The sequence below is a fragment of the Salmo salar genome, chromosome ssa10 (assembly GCF_905237065.1).
Source record: "Salmo salar chromosome ssa10, Ssal_v3.1, whole genome shotgun sequence".
NCBI lineage: Eukaryota > Metazoa > Chordata > Actinopteri > Salmoniformes > Salmonidae > Salmo > Salmo salar.
In genome coordinates, this window is record NC_059451.1 from 20,388,765 (window position 1) to 20,409,168 (window position 20,404).

The 20,404-nt window shown below is 46.3% G+C and overlaps 1 long non-coding RNA gene across 2 annotated transcripts in view; it reads left to right on the forward strand.

Moving 5' to 3' along the window:
• The window catches only part of LOC106613731 (uncharacterized), a 45,767-nt gene extending 25,585 nt beyond the window's left edge, over nt 1-20,182 (forward strand). For both annotated transcript variants that reach the window (XR_001330548.2, XR_001330547.2), the window contains exons 4-5: nt 2,398-3,760; nt 19,634-20,182. This is a non-coding gene — a long non-coding RNA (uncharacterized lncRNA). The remainder of the gene's footprint in view (nt 1-2,397; nt 3,761-19,633) is intronic.
• The last annotated feature ends 222 nt before the right edge of the window (nt 20,183-20,404 follow it).

Sequence of the window (20,404 nt, forward strand, 5' to 3'; positions counted from 1 at the left end):
GTTCGTATAGTGGCCGTGGATCGGGGAGGAAACACTGGGTATCTATCGAGCTGGAGGAAAGTAGGTCTCGCGGCAGTTGGCCGTTGGACATCGTCGCCTCAGCCCAGCGTCAAACCACGCGGCAACCGCTGCAGCTACATCTCACGTCTCTCTCTCTCTATCCCCTTCTTTCTCTCACTCCCTCTCTCTCTCTACCCCCTTCTTAGTCTCACTCCCTCTCTCTCGTTCGGTCTCCCTCTACCAAGGCAAGGCGGTGCCAAAATGTGTCTTAACACTATAGCGATATGCAAACCACATGTCAAAGCCCCCTTTCTTAGGAAAAAGCGTCATGCCTTCATCGCTATGTTCCTTCCGTTTCCCCACCCCCTTCTTTCCACGGGTCTTTAGTTCTGCACTTGGCTGCTTCAATAATATTTATAGCATGATTTCTAAACACAAGTCCAATGCCATGGGGCGAAAGCTCCCCTCCGTACCACCCCAATATCCCTGTACCCTTCCCCTTTGCCTCTGCCCTCTCCTTCAGAGCTGACAGATAGACAAACGCCCTGTTCTTTCTTTCTTTGCCTCTCAAGCCTCCCTCCATCCATCCTGCCGGCCCGGCACAATGCGTCCGCTTCATCCCGCGGCCGGGGGAATGCAGCCCTGAACTAACAATATCACCAAGGCTGTCTGAATGCCGGGGAGCCCCATTGTGTCCTGGCAGAGGGGAGTTAACACCCATGTCTGAGCCCAATGAATAGTATTATTGTGTCTGAGACATGCACCTCTCCCCCGGTCTCCCCCTATTCGTACCCCTAACACACCCCCTCTTCTAGTCCCAACAGCCCAGTCCCCTCTAGGTCCCCCTTTCTCTCCCCTCAACGGCCAACTACCAACTTCCAAACGCCCAGCGAGTCTCCAAAAGTGTATTTCTTTATTTTCTCAGTGTGGAATTAAGCCTGTGGACTTTTTGTAAAATATATTTTTTGTGACAGTAGAGGTGGGGTGAGGAGGAGAGAGGAGGCCTGTAGGTTGTGTCGTGGTAGTGGTGTGATGGCGGTATGGGATGGAAGGGGTTCAGTTTGACCATGGTCTTTCACAGTTGAAGGACACAATGGAGCCGAGAGTCCATAAAGAAATGTCCCCTACTGCCATTAACATAATAAGAGGGCGCTGAAACCATTTGAATAATTTTAGACAATACAACAAGCACAAGTGTTTTTTAACAACGTTTAGAATGACACTGGCAAACACCCTCACATTCTTCCACATTCACTATGTGCCAAATAGCTAAGCCCGTGAAGCAGAGTTTTCCTGTCTCTATTGCACAGTCTTTGTTATTTGGGGGGGCAATAGCAAAATACCCCAAACTTGGTGGACCTTTGTGGTTGGGGATATACTGTAGGTTGTTATTGGTAAAGACTGTATTTTGTTGAGGATCATTTTTATGAATTCCACCAGTGCTATGGTGATTTTTATAATAGGCCCAAATGCTATCACTGTCTGCTGTGTGGAGGGGCATCATCAGCCAAATGCTATCACTGGCTGCTGTGTGGAGGGGCATCATCAGCCAAATGCTATCACTGGCTGCTGTGTGGAGGGCATCATCAGCCAAATGCTATCACTGGCTGCTGTGTGGATGGCATCATCAGCCAAATGCTGTCACTGGCTGCTGTGTGGAGGGGCATCATCAGCCAAATGCTGTCACTGGCTGCTGTGTGGAGGGGCATCATCAGCCAAATGCTATCGCTGGCTGCTGTGTGGAGAGGGCATCATCAGCCAAATGCTATCACTGGCTGCTGTGTGGAGGGGCATCATCAGCCAAATGCTGTCACTGACTGCTGTGTGGAGGGGCATCATCAGCCAAATGCTGTCACTGGCTGCTGTGTGGAGGGCATCATCAGCCAAATGCTGTCACTGGCTGCTGTGTGGAGGGGCATCATCAGCCAAATGCTGTCACTGGCTGCTGTGTGGAGGGGCATCATCAGCCAAATGCTGTCACTGGCTGCTGTGTGGAGGGCATCATCAGCCAAATGCTGTCACTGGCTGCTGTGTGGAGGGGCATCATCAGCCAAATCCTGTCACTGGCTGCTGTGTGGAGGGGCATCATCAGCCAAATCCTGTCACTGGCTGCTGTGTGGAGGGAAATGGGAAATCGTCAGAGTAATAGCTCAGAGTACACTTGGCAGGCAGTTTCTTCCTGCCTGACACACTTAACTCAACATTCTCCCATTTCAGCTTTTCTTTACTCAGGGGGTGATGAAGTTCACATCACAAACTGAGAGGATGCCAAAACACCCCACCCCACCCCCCCACCTCCCTGATCAAAGCACAGGATTGACATCTGTATACTGTGGGCAAAATGCTGCAAGTTAAGCTCAACTCTTTTTCTTTCTCCCTGTCTCTTGTTGTTTGCAGGAGGAGGAGGAGAAACAGAGAGAAAAATAGGAAGAGAAGGAGAGGATAGGAATGATGCCTGTTTGGAAGCAGTGAATGATGAACCAGGGAGCAGGTGAACCCAGCTGTCGATGGCCATGGGCTCTCTGGCTCCTCTCTTCCCGTGGCCCTCTGCGCCGTGCCGGGTTCTCAGGGAGCCGGCTGGGGCCAGCCAGGCAGCGGCAGAGTGGGCAGGCGAGCCGAGGCAAGGGGAGGCGAGGCAGGCTCTCATCCCCGCTAGCAAGATGCTCCTCAGCAAAGCGGAGCAGCAAATCAATATGGAGGAGAGAGGCTAGCAGGGTTCGCCCATCACTGCCCCCGGCCCTAGAGCCCAGGGACCCAGCGCTGCCAGCTCTCGCTCTCCTCCTCCTCTAGTAGCAGGACCAGAACCAGCCACTGTATGGAGCACATCAGTCAGATCCTAACCCTCAACCACCTGCTTTCTCTCTATCTGTGTGTGTGTAAGCATGTCTGTATGTGTGGTTCTGCCGTAGGGGCTTTCGTGGTCCAAGACCACTTGCTAAAGCTTTGCCAGCGAGAAAGAGAGAGAATAAAAAACGGACGTCAAAGGTCTTTTTCTTTTTTTTTCTCTGATTACTCATTCTTACTCATTCCACCTGACTGTTTGAGCGAGAGTTCTTATATTGAATTGAACAGGGCTCTCTCGTCAGTCCCCCTCCAAGCATGTACTGTACAGTCACCATGCTCTCCACATGTGATGAACCAGGATAAAAGGACAATTTGAACTTTTTTCTCTCGTCTGCAGATTCAGAGAAAATCTTTTTCGCCTCCAGTTTTCTTCCTCACCACTCAGGTTACTATCAGAGGAGGTGGCAGAGGTTATTGATCTGTATGGAGAAGGAAGAGGTGCTGGTTTTAATACAGTACCGTTCACTGTCTGATGGTTATATAGTAGTGGCTGATAACCCATTCACTGTACAGCTGAACTATATTCAGGAGTGAACGAGTCCTGAGTGAGAGATGAAAAGGACGGTGAGCAGATAATGCCTGAACAGTGGCCTGAACAGTATCCACTATTTCATGTGACTTTTCTCCTCCATATTTGAATCAATCTCTCCACATAAGAAGCTTTGAAAAGACCTTCTACGCAAGAAACCCTATCTTTAGATACATAGAAATAGAAAACATTTGATTAAATAAGAATGACTGTAAGTGCTGTATGGACACACAAAAAGCTGAATTACATTTATTTCATTGGAGAAGAAAAGGATTGAAAACTGCTGGGCTGGAGAGGACAAAAGGGACAGAGCTTGTTTGGACCTGAAACAGTAACAACTTCACAGAGTGAGATCTACAAACAACACAATGTTGCAGACTTCACTTGGTAAGCAGGCCTCCAGCTTCACTGTTCTATTGTTTGAGCCTTTTACACAGATGTGACATGTCATGTGACAATTGCTGGGTGTATATTCAAATGCTGTGTGAAATGTGTGAGGAATATTCATAATCTTAAACAAATAAAACCGTCAAAGACAGGTTACAGTTAAGCAATAATACATGAGAGGCCCACCCCGGACAATTGTGCGCCACCCTATGGGACTCCCAATCACAGCTGGTTGTGGTTCAGCCTGGAATCCAACCAGGGTGTCTGTAGTGATGCCTCTAGCACTGAGATGCAGTGTCTTAGACCGCTGCGCCACTCGGGAGCCCTGTAAAGTATTGACTGCCCTGTACCCAAGTGCTGGTTGAACATTGTAGCATACAAAAGTGGTTGCTATGGAGGGTCTGTCTTCCACCCTTGCTAGCTAGCCAACCACACAGCTAACACAATCACTTCAGAATGAAGCTGGAAAGACAGAAAACTAGCTGCATTTCATTTCGTTTAACCTGTTTTTCTATTGACATTTCTTTGTTTTTATCCATAAAATGATGCTGATTCATGATTTCAACTGGCTGAGAAAAGATGTGGAATACGTTCATTACTATGGGACAGAGTAGATATCTAATTTTAAATATTGCAACAATGTTGCAAATCCTGAGATAATGTCTAGATGCTTTTTACAGTGGAGATCAAGTTTTATAAATTGCATGGCTGGGCAGATGAGACAGTGGATCTGTAAAAGTAGTAGTAGTAGTAGTAGTAGTGTGTTGCTAGGTAACAACGTAAATGATGGCACTTTTTATGAATGCACTGGCCATGTGTATGTTGTTTAGTATATCATGGGCAGGATAGGCTCTAGCAATGGGAATTCCAAACCACCCGTTGTATAATCGGTTTGAGTAATATACAGTATACACAGCAATGTAGCACAGACAATTGTCTTTTATTTTTGCTGCTTACCTTCATCAAACATAATGCCCTAGGGTGTGATAATGCTGTAATTGAATTGTGGAGTAGTTGCGTGGCTTACAGATTAGTATTAAGAGTCCCGTGTCAATCTGCTGGCACAGAGAGACAGGCGCCACGCTGTGTCTCAGCCTGGCAACGCCGTGCCGCGCGCCTACAAAATGGCTGCCGTTGTCTGCCAGCTGTCTGCTCAGCCAAGATGGCGACTGCGGACTGCTTTTAACGCCCGCCATCTGCTTAACGGGTATGCAAATGGCCCTAATTACATTTGCATACGCTTGAGTCTTAACCCCCTCTGACTTGTTCTCCTAAATAACTAACACAGAGTGTTCAGAGAAACAACGCAAGCTGCTGCGTTAATGAAGGCGCTCAGGAGAATTACAAAACAAATGTCGCTGGTTGGTTGAGCCTCCTCTCTTTGTTTCTCTGTCACCCCATCTTCCTTTATGCAAGGCCTTGATAACGTTACTGTTTCTGGTTTTGGTGTGAGTGAAATATGGGGCGGCAGTCGGCATCTGCTCTGTCTGCTTGGTCTGTCTGCTTGGTCTGTCTGCTTGGTCTGTCTGCTTGGTCGGTCTGTCTGCTTGGTCTGTCTGTCTGCTTGGTCTGTCTGTCATGCATGTCTGTCTGTCTGTCTGTCTGTCTGTCTGTCTGTCTGTCTGTCTGTCTGTCTGTCTGTCTGTCTGTCTGTCTGTCTGTCTGTCTGTCTGTCTGTCTGTCTGCTCATTGTGCCATATGTGACATTGGTGACTGGCTGCCGTTAGGTAGCCTCCTAACATACTGTTAAATCCCCACTGTAAAGGCAATCGAGGAGGGGAGTCCACGCCCGGCCGGCCCATCTCCACCACATGTCTGTCTGTCTGTCTGTCTGTCTGTCTGCTTGGTCTGTCTGCTTGGTCTGTCTGTCATGCATGTCTGTCTGTCTGTCTGTCTGTCTGTCTGTCTGTCTGTCTGTCTGTCTGCTTGGTCTGTCTGCTTGGTCTGTCTGCTTTGTCTGTCTGCTTGGTCGGTCTGTCTGCTTGGTCTGTCTGTCTGCTTGGTCTGTCTGTCATGCATGTCTGTCTGTCTGTCTGTCTGTCTGTCTGTCTGTCTGTCTGTCTGTCTGTCTGTCTGTCTGTCTGTCTGTCTGTCTGTCTGTCTGTCTGCCTGTCTGTCTGTCTGTCTGCTTTTGTCTGTCTGCTTGGTCGGTCTGTCTGTCTCTGGTCTGTCTGTCTGCTTGGTCTGTCTGCTCGGTCTGTCTGTCTGTCTGTCTGTTGTCTGTCTGTCTGTCTGTCTGTCTGTCTGTCTGTCTGTCTGTCTGTCTGTCTGTCTGTCTGTCTGTCTGTCTGTCTGTCTGTCTGTCTGTCTGTCTGTCTGTCTGCTCATTGTGCCATATGTGACATTGGTGACTGGCTGCCGTTAGGTAGCCTCCTAACATACTGTTAAATCCCCACTGTAAAGGCAATCGAGGAGGGGAGTCCACGCCCGGCCGGCCCATCTCCACCACATAATGGCCTCATTAGCATGCACAGCACTCCCCGCTATAGGGCCTGGTGCGCTGCTGCACCGTGGGACCCAGCAGTGTACGCCCTTCACACAGCGCTCAGCATGCAACACTGTGTTCCCCCGCACAATGCTGCCGCTTCATACTCCTTTTATTATGCCTTGTCAAAGCACTGGGGATCAGGGGTATCAGGAGGGAAACAGCGGGCGGCACGCTAAACGTGGATGAGGCAATATATTTGTGCTTTTTGGTCTTAATGTAGTGTTAGTGGGGATGGATGTACTGTTGCCCTGGTGTTTTACGCTGGACGTTACAATCTCAGCCTTTCACAGACATTTTCACCTGTCAATGCTAATTACTGCACTGAGCCCTCTGTGAATTATCTGTGTCCTGGAAATATGCTATCATCTGCTCTAAAGCCCTTTGATGTGTGTGTGTGTGTGTGTGTGTGTGTGTGTGTGTGTGTGTGTGTGTGTGTGTGTGTGTGTGTGTGTGTGTGTGCGCGCTGAGCAGAGGCGGGAACATAGTACACACCAGCAGCCCCACCATGCATACACACACGCACAGACACAGTGTAGTGTACACACACACACACACACACACCTACCACACACAGGCTCGTCTCCATGGGGGAACCATGACACGGAACTGAAGCCAAAGTAATCAAATCATTTTAACTCTCGCTCTCATAACTCACAGCAATTGAATCACTCCAGAAAACACTGGTTAGCATTCGGCCATTTCACGACCATTTCACGATCAGACCACAATGCAGTGTATGAGAGTGAAATATGTTTGACAATCCAGAGTGAGGGCAGAGAGGATCCATTGTTGTACATAATCATATAGAATAACACTAGATACGGTACACTACTATACTGTATAACTAAGGCAAGCAAGATGGATGATGCAATTCATTGTGTGAAATTCCAGAAAATTCATGTTCATTAATATTTCCTATGTCATTGTGGCGGCACCTTGAAAATGTATAGTGTTGTTTTCCTCTGACGGGTTTTGATGGTTTGTCGCCTAGTTGTCATATTACAGTTAATAAAGGACATAGTACCCATCAAGGGAGAGTGACTTGAGCACTGGCAGTGGATTAAATATAGGCGACACCAGAGGGATAAGAAGCTAGCCTCGCTAGGCTATATGCACGTTTACATATTCAAAGCAGTCTCGTCCCTCTATCTCCCTCTTTATAAGGTCGGTTTAATCAAGCTGCCTGTCTAATCAGCTCAGACTCTGTGAGGAGGAGAGCGCTTCGTGGTTAACTTAGCTTTGCCCAGGCTAGCCTGTTAGCAAGCTGAAACGCTAGCCCGACACCCAGGCTACTGTATCCCATCTCCTTTGTGGGTAAAATGGCAGCCAGGTTAATGGTGTTCTGTGCAGCTGAGACGGCAGGCTATGGGGGTGGGGGTCTAACAGGAGGGGGTAGGATTTGTTTGGGGTGGGTGGTGTCAGGATGGGGGGACAGTAGGTCCTTAAAGAGGGGAGGAAGAGAGAGAATAGTCTGTCTGGGTCAGTGGGTGTGTGCTGGTCCCTCATTTGCATATTGAGAACAGCTGGGGAGCCCATATGTTTTCAGCAGCGCCAGACAAAAATGACATTCAGACATACACGCAAGCCCACCAAACCCCAAGGCATAGACCCCCTCTCAACACACACAGACACACACACACACAAATCAACTGCCATTTGGGATTGCATCTGGACATTCACGCTCTTACTTAAAAACACAAAAACACCCGTACCCCCTACCTCTGCCCCCCAAAAGAGAAAGCTTTTATGGTAATGATGCCCATAGCCATGTGTGTAAGTACACCACTGCAATTATGCATAATTCAGCACAAAGAGAGGAGGGACGGAGGCTGGGTACAGTACATCTTGCTGGAGCTGGTGCAGGCAGTACAAGGAGGAAGGGAGGCTGGGTATAGTACATCTTGCTGGAGCTGGTGCAGACAGTACAAGGAGGAAGGGAGGCTGGGTACAGTACATCTTGCTGGAGCTGGTGCAGGCAGTACAAGGAGGAAGGGAGGCTGGGTACAGTACATCTTGCTAGAGCTGGAGCTGTTACATAGAGGAGGGAGGGAGGATGCAGTTTGTGTGGGTGGGTCGGGGTCGGGGGGGGGGGGGGTTCAAGATTTATTAGTCGTATGTACGGGATACACATGGTATACACCGTCCAACAAAATGCTTACTTGCAGGTTCCTTCTCAACAATGCAGTGTGTGTGTGTGTGTGTGTGTGTGTGTGTGTGTGTGTGTGTGTGTGTGTGTGTGTGTGTGTGTGTGTGTGTGTGTGTGTGTGTGTGTGTGTGTGTGTGTGTGCAGACCGTTAGTTTGCAAAGTTGAAGCAGCACACACCTCTATCATTACACATACAGACATATATCCTCACCATCCTTACAGATAGGAGGGCAGACACACACACACACACACACACACACACACACACACACACACACACACACACACACACACACACACACACACACACACACACTCTCTCTCTCTTTCACTTCTTATTTGGCTTTGTCCTCTTCCATGCCCAAGACATGACATGGTAATTCAAACCAAGCTGTAGATGTTTTATTTAATCAAGGTATGAATTGAGTGAGGTGGAATAACACTAGTTTTGTATCTTGGTGCTGTTAATTCCCAGAATAAGCATACATTAAATACAGAATTGTCTACCCATACATTTGATTTCTTTTTTAATAGCTCGAAATAGCGGTGATTGGATGTATTAATTTAAATCAGCATATCAGGCAGAAGAAGTATGAAGACATTTGGATGATTTAAAGCATACTGTCACTTCAAACATAAAACATATACAATATCTATAGGACAAACCGTTCTAGCCACAGAACAAGAGTCATTCTCTTTCTATGCTTCTTGTATGGCTGTTTATAGATTCCTAGTTTTAGTTATTGTGTAGGATATGAACTGTACACCACTTCACTGGTAGGGCTGGTGGTGGTGGTGTTAGTGGGCACATGCTTCATTTGTGTCAATGCAGCCTCGTCTCATGAAGCTTCCCTCACTGTGAGTACCCGCTGCTTTTATATGGTTAGATATTGATTGAATGTGTTCCACCCACAGAAGTAATAGTTGCTGAAAGCATTTATAGCCGTTGTTCAATTCTCCTAGACCTGCTTAGCATTTTTGAAAAAATTTTTTTTACATTGCCCTACTTTCTAATTCAAATGAAAAATAATTCATTTGCATACATTCTGTGTTTAGTTCTTTTCAAACATCAATGACAAAATGCGATAAACAGGATGTTTTTTTTTTCATGCTTTCATCCCAGGCATTTGGAAAGACACATATGTGCTGATTTGCGATAGGTTTTTATTTATTTTATAAAAGCAGAAATAAAAGCATACATTCAATAGGTTGTTACTTGTAGGTTATCAAGGTTATTTTCATTTATTTTATTATCATTATTATTATATTATTAAGAAGCTGCTATGAAATGTAGGATTTACTTCCCTTTTGAGACCTACTGAATATGTTAATTTTTATTACTATATAATTGCCAAATCTAGTTCCGGTGTATGTTTATTCTAAGCCTGTATCCTCATGATAATAATCTGATATTTTGGAGTGTTTTGTGATCATGTACTTGAGGGAGCTATCGTATCATTGAGCTGGCACATTTATTAACCTCAAACAAAATGGCCTGCATTTGTATATGTAGAGACCAGTCCTCAGCCATTAGTGAAGGACTAGGAGCACTTCCGTGAGAACAGTCTCTTAATCAGTATCATTGTAGACATCACTCCTCAGGCATCAGAGAAACTAGTGAACAACTTCCATGAGTTGCTTTAGTAACACAGCACTGCTTCAACGCTCCAGTACGGAGAGCTGGCTGGCTTCTGATTACAGGCAGCAGAGGGAAAACAGGCAGGCATTTATCCAAGTCACTGATTATGTCATTTCAAAGGGCCCAAACACTCAGCCACACAGACAGCTCTGAGGGCAGAATTATGAAGCAGTAGGGAGTGGAATGGGGGGTGGGGGGGTTATGAAAGGGAAATTAAAATGGAGTGCTCTATGTGTGATTAAACTGGTGGCTTGGCTGGCAGAGGCCAAGCTCAAGTACAGGCCTGTGATTTGGACCATAATGAAAATGTGAGGGGCTGAGGCGGTGCTCTGAACCCCGCAACACAACACACACTGATCAGCACCAAACATACACACACCACAATTTAACACACACTGATCAGCACCAAACATACACACACACACAGTTTAACACACACTGATCAGCACCAAACATACACACACCACAATTTAACACACACTGATCAGCACCAAACATACACACACCACAGTTTAACACACACTGATCAGCACCAAACATACACACACACACACACACACACACACACACGCACGCACGCACGCACGCACGCACGCACGCACGCACGCACGCACGCACGCACGCACACACACACACACACACACACACACACACACACACACACACACACACACACACACACACACACACACACTGATCAGCACCAAACATACACACACACACTGATCAGCACCAAACATACACACACCACAGCTTAACACACACTGATCAGCACCAAACATACACACACCACAGCTTAACACACACTGATCAGCACCAAACATACAGACACACACTGATCAGCACCAAACATACACACACCACAGCTTAACACACACAGATCAGTACCAAACATACACACACCACAGCTTAACACACACAGATCAGCACAGATACCTTACAGCCCAACACTTTGCTTAACATTTTACTGCAGTGGGCTAAATCAGGGTCACACAGAGTGTTTCTTGGTAGTCTTAAACAAATCTACTTTGAAACTAAAGTATACACCTCACACACATGGTTATGGGCTTAAAAGACAGAAGACACCTGTACCATGTCAGATATAGAGTTGAAATGTGTTCAATGTTGAGTTTTCATCCCAATATTACACTTTCTATACATTACAGAAGACTGAAATATAACAAAACCATTTGACATAGAAACAATGGATTTTTGGCAGGTTTTTTGAAACAATGTTTATTAATGATTCAATTATGAAAAATATGAAGAACATTCCACCCATGAGGCCACTAGGTCATTTCACTGCAGGAAAGGGCTACCTCGAAACACTAGCCAGCATCCGTAGAACACACAAAGCTCAACTCAACAAACAGTATCCACAAACTCTCCTCTCTATACTCGTTGGAAGAAAGGAGGAAGTTGAGAGGAGTGCGTTGTGGAGAAAGAGAATGGGCTGAAACAACTGGTACTTCTGAAAACGTACCGATGGTGGTGTGATGGGAGGGTGGAACGTAAAGCCAAGGGGAAGAATAGTGTGAAAGAAAGGAGACATTTTTTTGCGGGTAAATAGAAAGAACCTGTTTGATGATTTCGCTGAACATATAGAGCCCCTCCACCTCCAAACCATCGGAGGCAGCAGAGATGGCGGTCACCAAGACACTCAGCCTGCTGACGGCCAGTCACAATGCGCCACATCAATATTATATTTGACCATTTAGTCTCGGCGCAACCCCAAACAGGGGGATGGTAACCAAGCGTGGGAACGGGGTGAAAATGGGGATGGTAATCCAGTCAGGCAAATGGCTAGACTGCCCAGCTGCACTGACTTCCATTCAGGAGCAGGTGAAGAAAGACCATAAGGGTCAAGGTCAGAGGAGGGATGTCGTCCGCTGTGCAGACTGGCCTGTTTGGGTGCTGCATCAAATGTGTTTGCTTATTTTCATAAGCTGCTACTTATTGCCTCCCGGGGACCCCTCCCCCCAGACCTCCACCTCCCCCAGTCTGGTAGAGACAGAGCATGTCCCTTTTGGCTTGCCGTCTCGGTGTACGTGGCTGGTCCACAATCAAACTAGGGTTGTCTACAGATTAGGATGCGGCTGTTTTAGTCGGTATTACTGCATTAGCAGACCCACACTGATGTCGGTTAACATATGAGAATTGAATCTGAAAATAGGAGGTATTGTGAAAATTATTTTCATTCAGTTGACTGGATCTATTTTGGGGACCATTTTTTTGTAATGATCCTTAATGATCACATACTTACTGTATTATGCCATGTTGATAAGACAATCTGCATTTAATATCACTTTGAAATTTGAGAAATTACATTTGAAGCAGTATATCACTCAGAAAGGGTTAAATAATAATTAGCATTTATTAGAAATGTTCAGATACCCTATCATTGCATGATGGTGCATAAGTTGTGCAGCACCGTGCGTCCAGTATCACTACCCTGCAGCAGTATAAACAATTATATCCCTTTAAGAGGAGGGACTTTATCTCATGAGATGTTTGTCAGAGAAAGTGGTTGACGGGGAACTGAAGACACGAGCGCCTAGCCACCCTGTGGTAGATACCATTATTCACACAGGCTTCTGCTTTATTCGCCGGACTGAAAGAGAGCCACTTCTCACCCATCACTTCATCAATAGACCTGTCCCCCTGTCCTTTCCTCTGGAGGAACCGTACCCCCTCCTCTCCTCTCCTCCCCTATCCTTTCCTCCTCTCCCCGGCCCTAATCGTCTCAACTCACGCTGAAATCAAGCTTAGTAACGGCACGTTTGTCAGCCCCTCTCTCTCGTCCCCCCCACCATGCAAAGCTCCCTTTCTCCCGTCATTCTCTCACCTTGGTCTGCCACCCACCCTCCCACTGCTTAAATCCCTATCAGCATGTCAACAAAATGTCTGCTCAGCTGGGGTTGACACACACACAATCTCACACATTGAGCTTCGTCCCTGCAGAACCCTTTCTCTCCCCACTCTCTCGTTCCCCCTCTCTCTCTCAAGTCCTTCTTATCCAGCATGGCAAGTTGTGCTGTATACCAAAACAGAAGATGCAGCCCGTTTGTTGTTTGCATGTTTTCTTGTACGATAAATGCTTAGCAGAACTATTAGTGAATAATATTGCTTTACGTTGATGTTCTGAGGTGAGTTGCTTAAAGTTCAGTGTCCAACTTTCTGATTCTAATAGAGACATATTATCCTTGCCAAGTATATTTCATCCATTCTACAAACATACTTACCCTTTTAATTGCAGGGGAGAAGATGTATAACTTGGAATGAAGTAGATTTGAACATAAAATTATTATATCACAAGAAATGGTTGTTTGACGTCACGATACGTTAGTATTATACTACGAGTCTTTTCCATTTACTCCAGTGGAGGCTGGTGGGAGGAGCTATTGGAGGACGGGCTCATTGTAATAGCTGGAATAGACTCTGTGGAATGGCATGGAAACCACGTTTGACTCCGTTCCTTTTATTCCATTCCAGCCATTACAATGAGCCTGTCCTCCCACCAGCCTCCACTGATTTACTCCTATAGGCCCCTCTTGTATTGGCATTGGTTCAGATCACAAAGATGTATATTCAGTCATATCAGCTAACATGAAGTTGATGCTGCTGCTTCTTGTTGTTATTCTTGAGGTAGTAGCCATTTTTGGCTTGCAAAGCTAGATGGCTGCCTATATTTGCTTATCAATGATGCGAGAGATATAGCAGTTGTGTCTCGTCAGATGTGTGTGCATGTGTGTGTGATATATATATATATATATATATATATATATATATATATATATATACAGTTAGGTGATGGAGAGTGTGTGAATTCTTCAGGGCTTATGCTGTATGCTGATGAAGGTCCGATTGTGTCTGTGGGTACATGTGTGTTCATATTGATGAGTGTTCCTTGTCCAATGTTGTCCCTCAGTATATCTTGCTGCAGAGTGCCCAGCTGGTGTCAGCCTCGCAGGCAGTAAAAGTGTCTTTGTTCAGTCTGTGTCTCTGTGCTATCGTGTGTCTGAGCTGTGCTTGCCTGTGCCCGTCTCCCCCATCTGCCACTGATGTCATTAGCGAAGAGGGAACATGGGCACATTGGGAGCCCGGCTTATTTGACAATCCTCAGCAACTGCCTCCTCTTCCTCACTGCAATATAAAGCCTGCATCCTCAACTCACCTCACCTCACCTTTTTTTCTATTTCAATCATTGTGCTTTTTTGCACGAGGACTTGGATGGTGCGTTCTCAGCAGTGGCCAGCTTCTGCCAACATAGCACAATCTCTATGTAAATGTATTCAGATGAATGTGTTGCCCAAAGACCATCAGCTCGGCTGGCTGCATGGACCAGGCTGAGGCTGGGAGGAAGGTGTTTCCACACTAGGCTAAAGCTGGCTGGGCTTGTGTTAGATTGCTGTTAATGCTAGCAGCTATGAGGTGGACCCCTGCCAAAAAGACATAGAAACCCCTGTTAAACACTATGTTTATATTGGACTGTGATTTGCAAATGGGCCTTTGGTGTAGCAACCCTGTGTCACTCTGCTTTTCCATCAGGCACACAGCAGACTGCTACAGATAAAATCAAGGGGTCCTCACTCGGCGAGCGTAGGGAGACGGGGAGAGGGAGAGGAGGGAGGCGTGAGCATTTACATGTTTGTGGGGGCTCCTCTCTAGAGTGCAGTTTGGTATTCATATTGAGATATTCCTGAGTGCATCAACACATCTCACATACAGTACACATACACTTTCCCTCTCTGCTATGCTTGCTGTTCTCCCCATCATCTCTACCGTTGTGAACTTCACTGTGAGCCAGTTCATTGTTATTCATTTCACTGTTTTCCTGGCTGCCCTGTGAGACTGACTAAGACTCCGTTCAGCAGCCGTATTGTATAGGAGACAGGTCTGTTGTTTCCACTGAAGGATGACACATACTGCAGGTTGATGCTGGTGTTCCTATTATGTCTGCTGTACTGTAGGAGTTCCACAGTCCTGAGAGGACATGAGCCAGTGCTGACTGTATCACAGACAGCCACTGTGACTGCCGCTTGGCAAATGACTTGGGTTTGATAACACAGATACTGTAAACCTCATCCCCATGGTAATCAGAGGATCATTGTTGTATATATTTTTGTTACCTTTATTTTAACAGGGAGTCCCATTGAGACCAAGGTCTCTATCAAAGGAGCCCTGCATACATATAATTGACAAAATACAATATATTCAAAATGAAAATTACAAATATATTCAAGAAAAACAATCACGTGACGTAAGAACCAGTACTATACGACGTGGCTGCTGGGGGATGTGCAATAGGTAGATGCGGGAGAAATGGAAATCCTAAAGTTGTACTATAAGGAAGTCCACTGAGAGTAGTTTGTTTTTGATCGTGGTTAAGAGAATAATCTTAACATATTTTTATACTTTCTTTCTAACTTTCTCGCTTACAACTTTACTTTCTTTTTTCACACTCCTCTTTTGCCTCTTTCCTCTGTCCCCCTCACCCTCCTTCTGACACGTTCTCCCTATGGCTGTGGGGACATGGGCTGAAGTTTGCTTTGCTGAGTCCATAAAGAGGCATTTTAAAAAGCTGTGTTAAGAGAGGAACAATGGTTAAATGAGCCCCCCTCGGTGAGGGGCTGGTTCCCATGGGGACTCAGCATGGTGCTCTATTGGCCCAGCTCTCCCTGGCCCCCATTCACCACTCAGTCATGGTCCCTTATGGCGGAGGGAAAATCACACGATTCATGCGAAGTGTGATCCAATGACATGTATTTTTAATGAGGGCTTACGTCTTTGTTGGGATGGACTGGACGGACACACTACTCCAGGTTTCACCAGGTTTCTGTCAGTCAGGCCAGCCCAAACTCTCTCTCTACCCGTCTCGCTTCACTCTCTTGTTCACTCTCTCTATGTTTCCTCTCTCCTCTCAGGCCCTCTGTGGCCTACCCGGACCAGAGACAAAGCTCCCACAGCCCAGGAGCAGCCTCAGAATAGCCTCAGTGAAAGGCTTTATGCTGCTCCTCTAAACCCACTGCTGGTAGTTACCATGATGATGTCATCAGACAACAGCACTTTCTGCTGCTACAACAGTTTTAACAATGAAAATATTGATATGCATAAAACAAAAATGGTAAGATTTGATCTAAATTGAATTTTGATACTTGAGGGATTGAATACATTTACCGATCAACATTTTGAAATGAGACAACTTACACTACATGATTAAAAGTATGTGGACACCTTCTCGTCGAACATCTCATTCCAAAATCATGGTCATTAATATGGAGTTGGTCCCTCCTTTGCTACTATAACAGCCTCCACTCTTCTGGGAAGGCTTTCCACTAGATGTTGGAACATTTCTGCTGGAACTTGCTTCCATTCAGCCACAAGAGCATTAGTGAGATTGGCACTGATGTTGGGGGATTAGGCCTGGCTTGCAGTCGGTGTTTCAATTCATCCCAAAGGTGTTCGATAGGGTTGCGGTCAGGGTTCTGTGCAGGCCAGTCAAGTTCTTCCACACCGATCTCGACAAATATTTCTGTATGGACCTCGCTTTGTGAATGGGGGCATTGTCATGCTGAAACAGGAAAGGGCCTTACCCAAACTGTTGCCACAAAGTTGGAAGCATAGAATCGTCTAGAACGTCATTGTTTGCTGTAGCGTTAAGATTTCCCTTCACTGGAACTAACCCGAACCATGAAAAACAGCCCCAGGCCATTATTTCTCCTCCACCAAACTCTACAGTTGGCACTATGCATTCGGGCAGGTAGCGTTCTCCTGGCATCTGCCAAACCCAGATTAGTCTGTCGGACTGCCAGGTGCTGAAGCGTGATTCATCACTCCAGAGAACGCATTTCCACTGCTCCAGAGTCCAATGGCGGCGAACTTCACATCACTCCAGCCGATGCTTGGCATTGCACATGGTGTCTAAGGCTTGTGTGCGGCTGCTCGACCATGGAAACCCATTTCATGATGCTCCCGATGAACAGTTATTGTGCTGACGTTGCTTCCATAGGCAGTTTGGAACTTGGTAGTGACTATTGCAGCCGAGGACAGAGGATTTTTACACGTTACACGCTTCAGCACTCGGCCGTCCCGTTCTGTGAGCTTGTGTGACCTACCACTTCGCGGCTGAGCCGTTGTTGCTCCTAGATGTTTCCACTTCACAATAACAGCACTTACATTTGGCTCGGGACAGCTCTAGCAGGGCAGAAATTTGACCAACTGACTCGTTGGAAATGTGGCATCCTATGACGGTGCCACGTTGAAAATATCTGAGCAATTCAGTACAGGCCATTCTACTTACATGTTTGTCTATGGAGATTGCATGGCTGTGTGCTTGATTTTATACACCTGTCAGCAATGGGTATGTCTGAAATATCAGAATTTACTCATTTGAAGGGGTGTCCACATACTTTTGTATTTATAGTGTATACAGTATTGGTGTATTGTAGAGTATATCAGAGTATTTTCCAGTCTCATTTTCAGTTTTGGGGTTTTTTGTTGTAGGGCCGTACATTCTCTTTCAGAGGCATCCCACCATGTATCCCACTTATGTGGACATTTCACATGTCATATGCTGTGTGTACATCTGGAGCAATATGTCATCCCTATCTGTGTGGCATGTCCATGGCTGAGAACAGTCGTTAAACTGTCTGACCACATCACCACACTCAACCATCATCTAGCCCTCGTCCACATTCAACAACCAGGCTCCCACCACAGGCCCAAGGCCAACAGCCCAGCTGCACTCACACACATCCAGCATATGCCACTCTCTCCATCTGCAGAGCCTTTTTTCACTGAGCCGGCTGCCTTTTTCTCAATGCACCCTTCTTCTCACGCGAGCCTCGCAACTAGCTTGTATTCATGGCTGTGGTGGGGATGCAGAATTAGTATGCAACAGAGCAGACAGGCCTTCTGTTCTAATGGGGCAGAGCAGAGCAGCAGTCTACCGGGGGGGTGAACAATACCTTCCCCCCTCCAGCCCCTCAACCCCGGCCTGTCCCAAACCTTTAATGGGACATCAGACAGACAGGCTGCACTGAGCATGGAGCCCAGCAAGCCCCCCCATCCAGCTCTTCAGCCCTGGCCTGTCCCAAACCTTAATGGAACAACAGATAGACAGGCTGCATTGAGCATGGAGCCGAGCAAGCCCCCCCCCCCCCCCAGAAAATACACCCCCACCCCAACCCCAATAGCTCCATAGACGCACCCTCAGCCTCAGCCACCACCCAGGGCTATTGAGGGGGTCCTAGACACCCTCCACCCCTCAGCCAAACTATGCATAAATTAGGCTGGTGTCTCCGTGCAGTCAGCAGGTTGGGGTGCGCCACACCGGCTGTCTCCCAAGCTGGTCCCTCCAACACCCCCACACTGCCTCTCCTCCCCTGCCCCCCTGTCTCTTCGTTCTCCCTCTCTCCCCTACCCCCACACCCCTGCCTCCCCTGCCACATATTTCCTCCCATGTCACCCCTGCCCCCTATCTCCCCTTTCTCCCCAACCCCAGTGTCTCCTCTATAGCCTCCCCTGTATAATACCCTGATAAATCAGCCAGGCCTTCTGCTCCACCAGACCAGACCAGCTAGGTTATTGTTGATGTCTGTCTGGGATCTAGGATCTCCTGGTTGGGCTTTAATCACCGGCAGAGCCTCTTCTCCTCTCCAGACCCCCACAGATGTTCTGCTAATAAAATGAGGTTTTGTGGTATTAACACCATAGGACTATTTTGGGTTGAGCTCAGCTCAGTTCCCTGTTAGTGCCTTGACCTTTTACTCGTTACGGGGAACTTATTGGCTATTTGGTTATTTTATAAAGATACTCCGACAGGGTCTGGTGAGTTTGTGATATGATGTACTGTATCTGTTTGGTCCTCTGGTCTCTTGTTGTCATTATACAGAAAAATTATTTTTATACTGAAACTAGATATCTGGCAGTATGTTTCAATGGTGTTACATCAGCGTTACATCAGATCATTTATACCAAAGGTTAAGAGCCCATAGAGAACCCCCACATGCAGTCTCATCATAGAGCAGAATGATAATTAGATGACTGTCCCAGACTCAGCATCCTCCCTCCCTCCCTCCTCTGCGTTATGCAGCGTAAGCTATCGTGACATCAGTTTATGACCATGCAGGGACCAATGTCTAAGACGAGTGTGTGTGTGTTTGGGAGCAGGGATTTGGGTCATTGTGTTTGTGTCTGGATCCTATTCCCAGAGGTAATATTGGTCTGGGGGGGTTGGGGTGGCCGTCCCCCTATAGGCTGCAGGCGCTGGGGGTCAGCCGGTGTGCCCAGACAGGCCATACTCTGACCCCTGACTGTCTGCAAGCTCAGGGGTCACCCTCAACGCTGATCCAAACGGCAAATAGACACACAGACACACATCCCCCCCAACCGGTAGTAAACAACAACAACACAGCGTGGTTGGGGAGGGGAGGAGACAGAGATACATCACACAAGGCAGCGTTATCTAGGACTAGGCTGACACTGCACGTGTGTACATGATCTAAGGGCAGATGGTTCTTCCTCATCTTTAACCTGTCAGACCTTGTAGATCCTTTCATTGTCCTAATCAGCTTCTTTTGTTGTCTTGTGTCTTCTCAGATGCTGAGGTTCCAATGGAGATGCAGTGGAAGCATCAAGCATCATGTCCCGTGCAGACCAAACCAGACACACAGAGATGTAAAGCCGTCCACTGTTCTTGTAATAAAGGTCAATAGAAATACCCCACCACAGTCAAGAGGATTCAGTTCTCCAATCTACTGATTATCACCAAATGTTTGTGTGGTCAGGTAAGTGGGAGTCTTAACAAGGGAAAGGCACATTTATAAGTGTAAAAAAAGTAATATATTTTTTGGAATAGTTTCATTAGGTCTTAATGAAAGATTTTGAAACCAATTTTAGGGGGATATTGGTTGAGATCCCAAGGGATCCTTTGCCGTTTCTATTTCAGAGTAAAGCTTTTAAATGTAAAATCCTTGATTTGCTCTAGTCTTTGTATGCGTTTGCACTTCAGCTTCATTCCCTAACCTATAATTTTCATATCATTGATCGTAATAACTATTTTTTATGTAAAAAATTAAAGACTGCTACATGTTTCAGTGTCTTGTGGTACAAAATTAAAATAAAGTGAACTTAATTGAAAAAAGAAAAGCTGCCTCAGTAGTTTTATTTTTGTTTTTCCATTTAAATTAATCAAATGAAAGTTTATCAATGACCATACACTGCATATTGTAGGTACCAATGTAGGATTCTAATTTGAGCCAGTTTGCTACAGCAAGAAAATAATGCTGCAGCAACAGGAAATTATTATGTGGATTATAATTGAACACAACATTTTTGTAGGGGTTGATACATGTGTAATGTTAGGTCAAA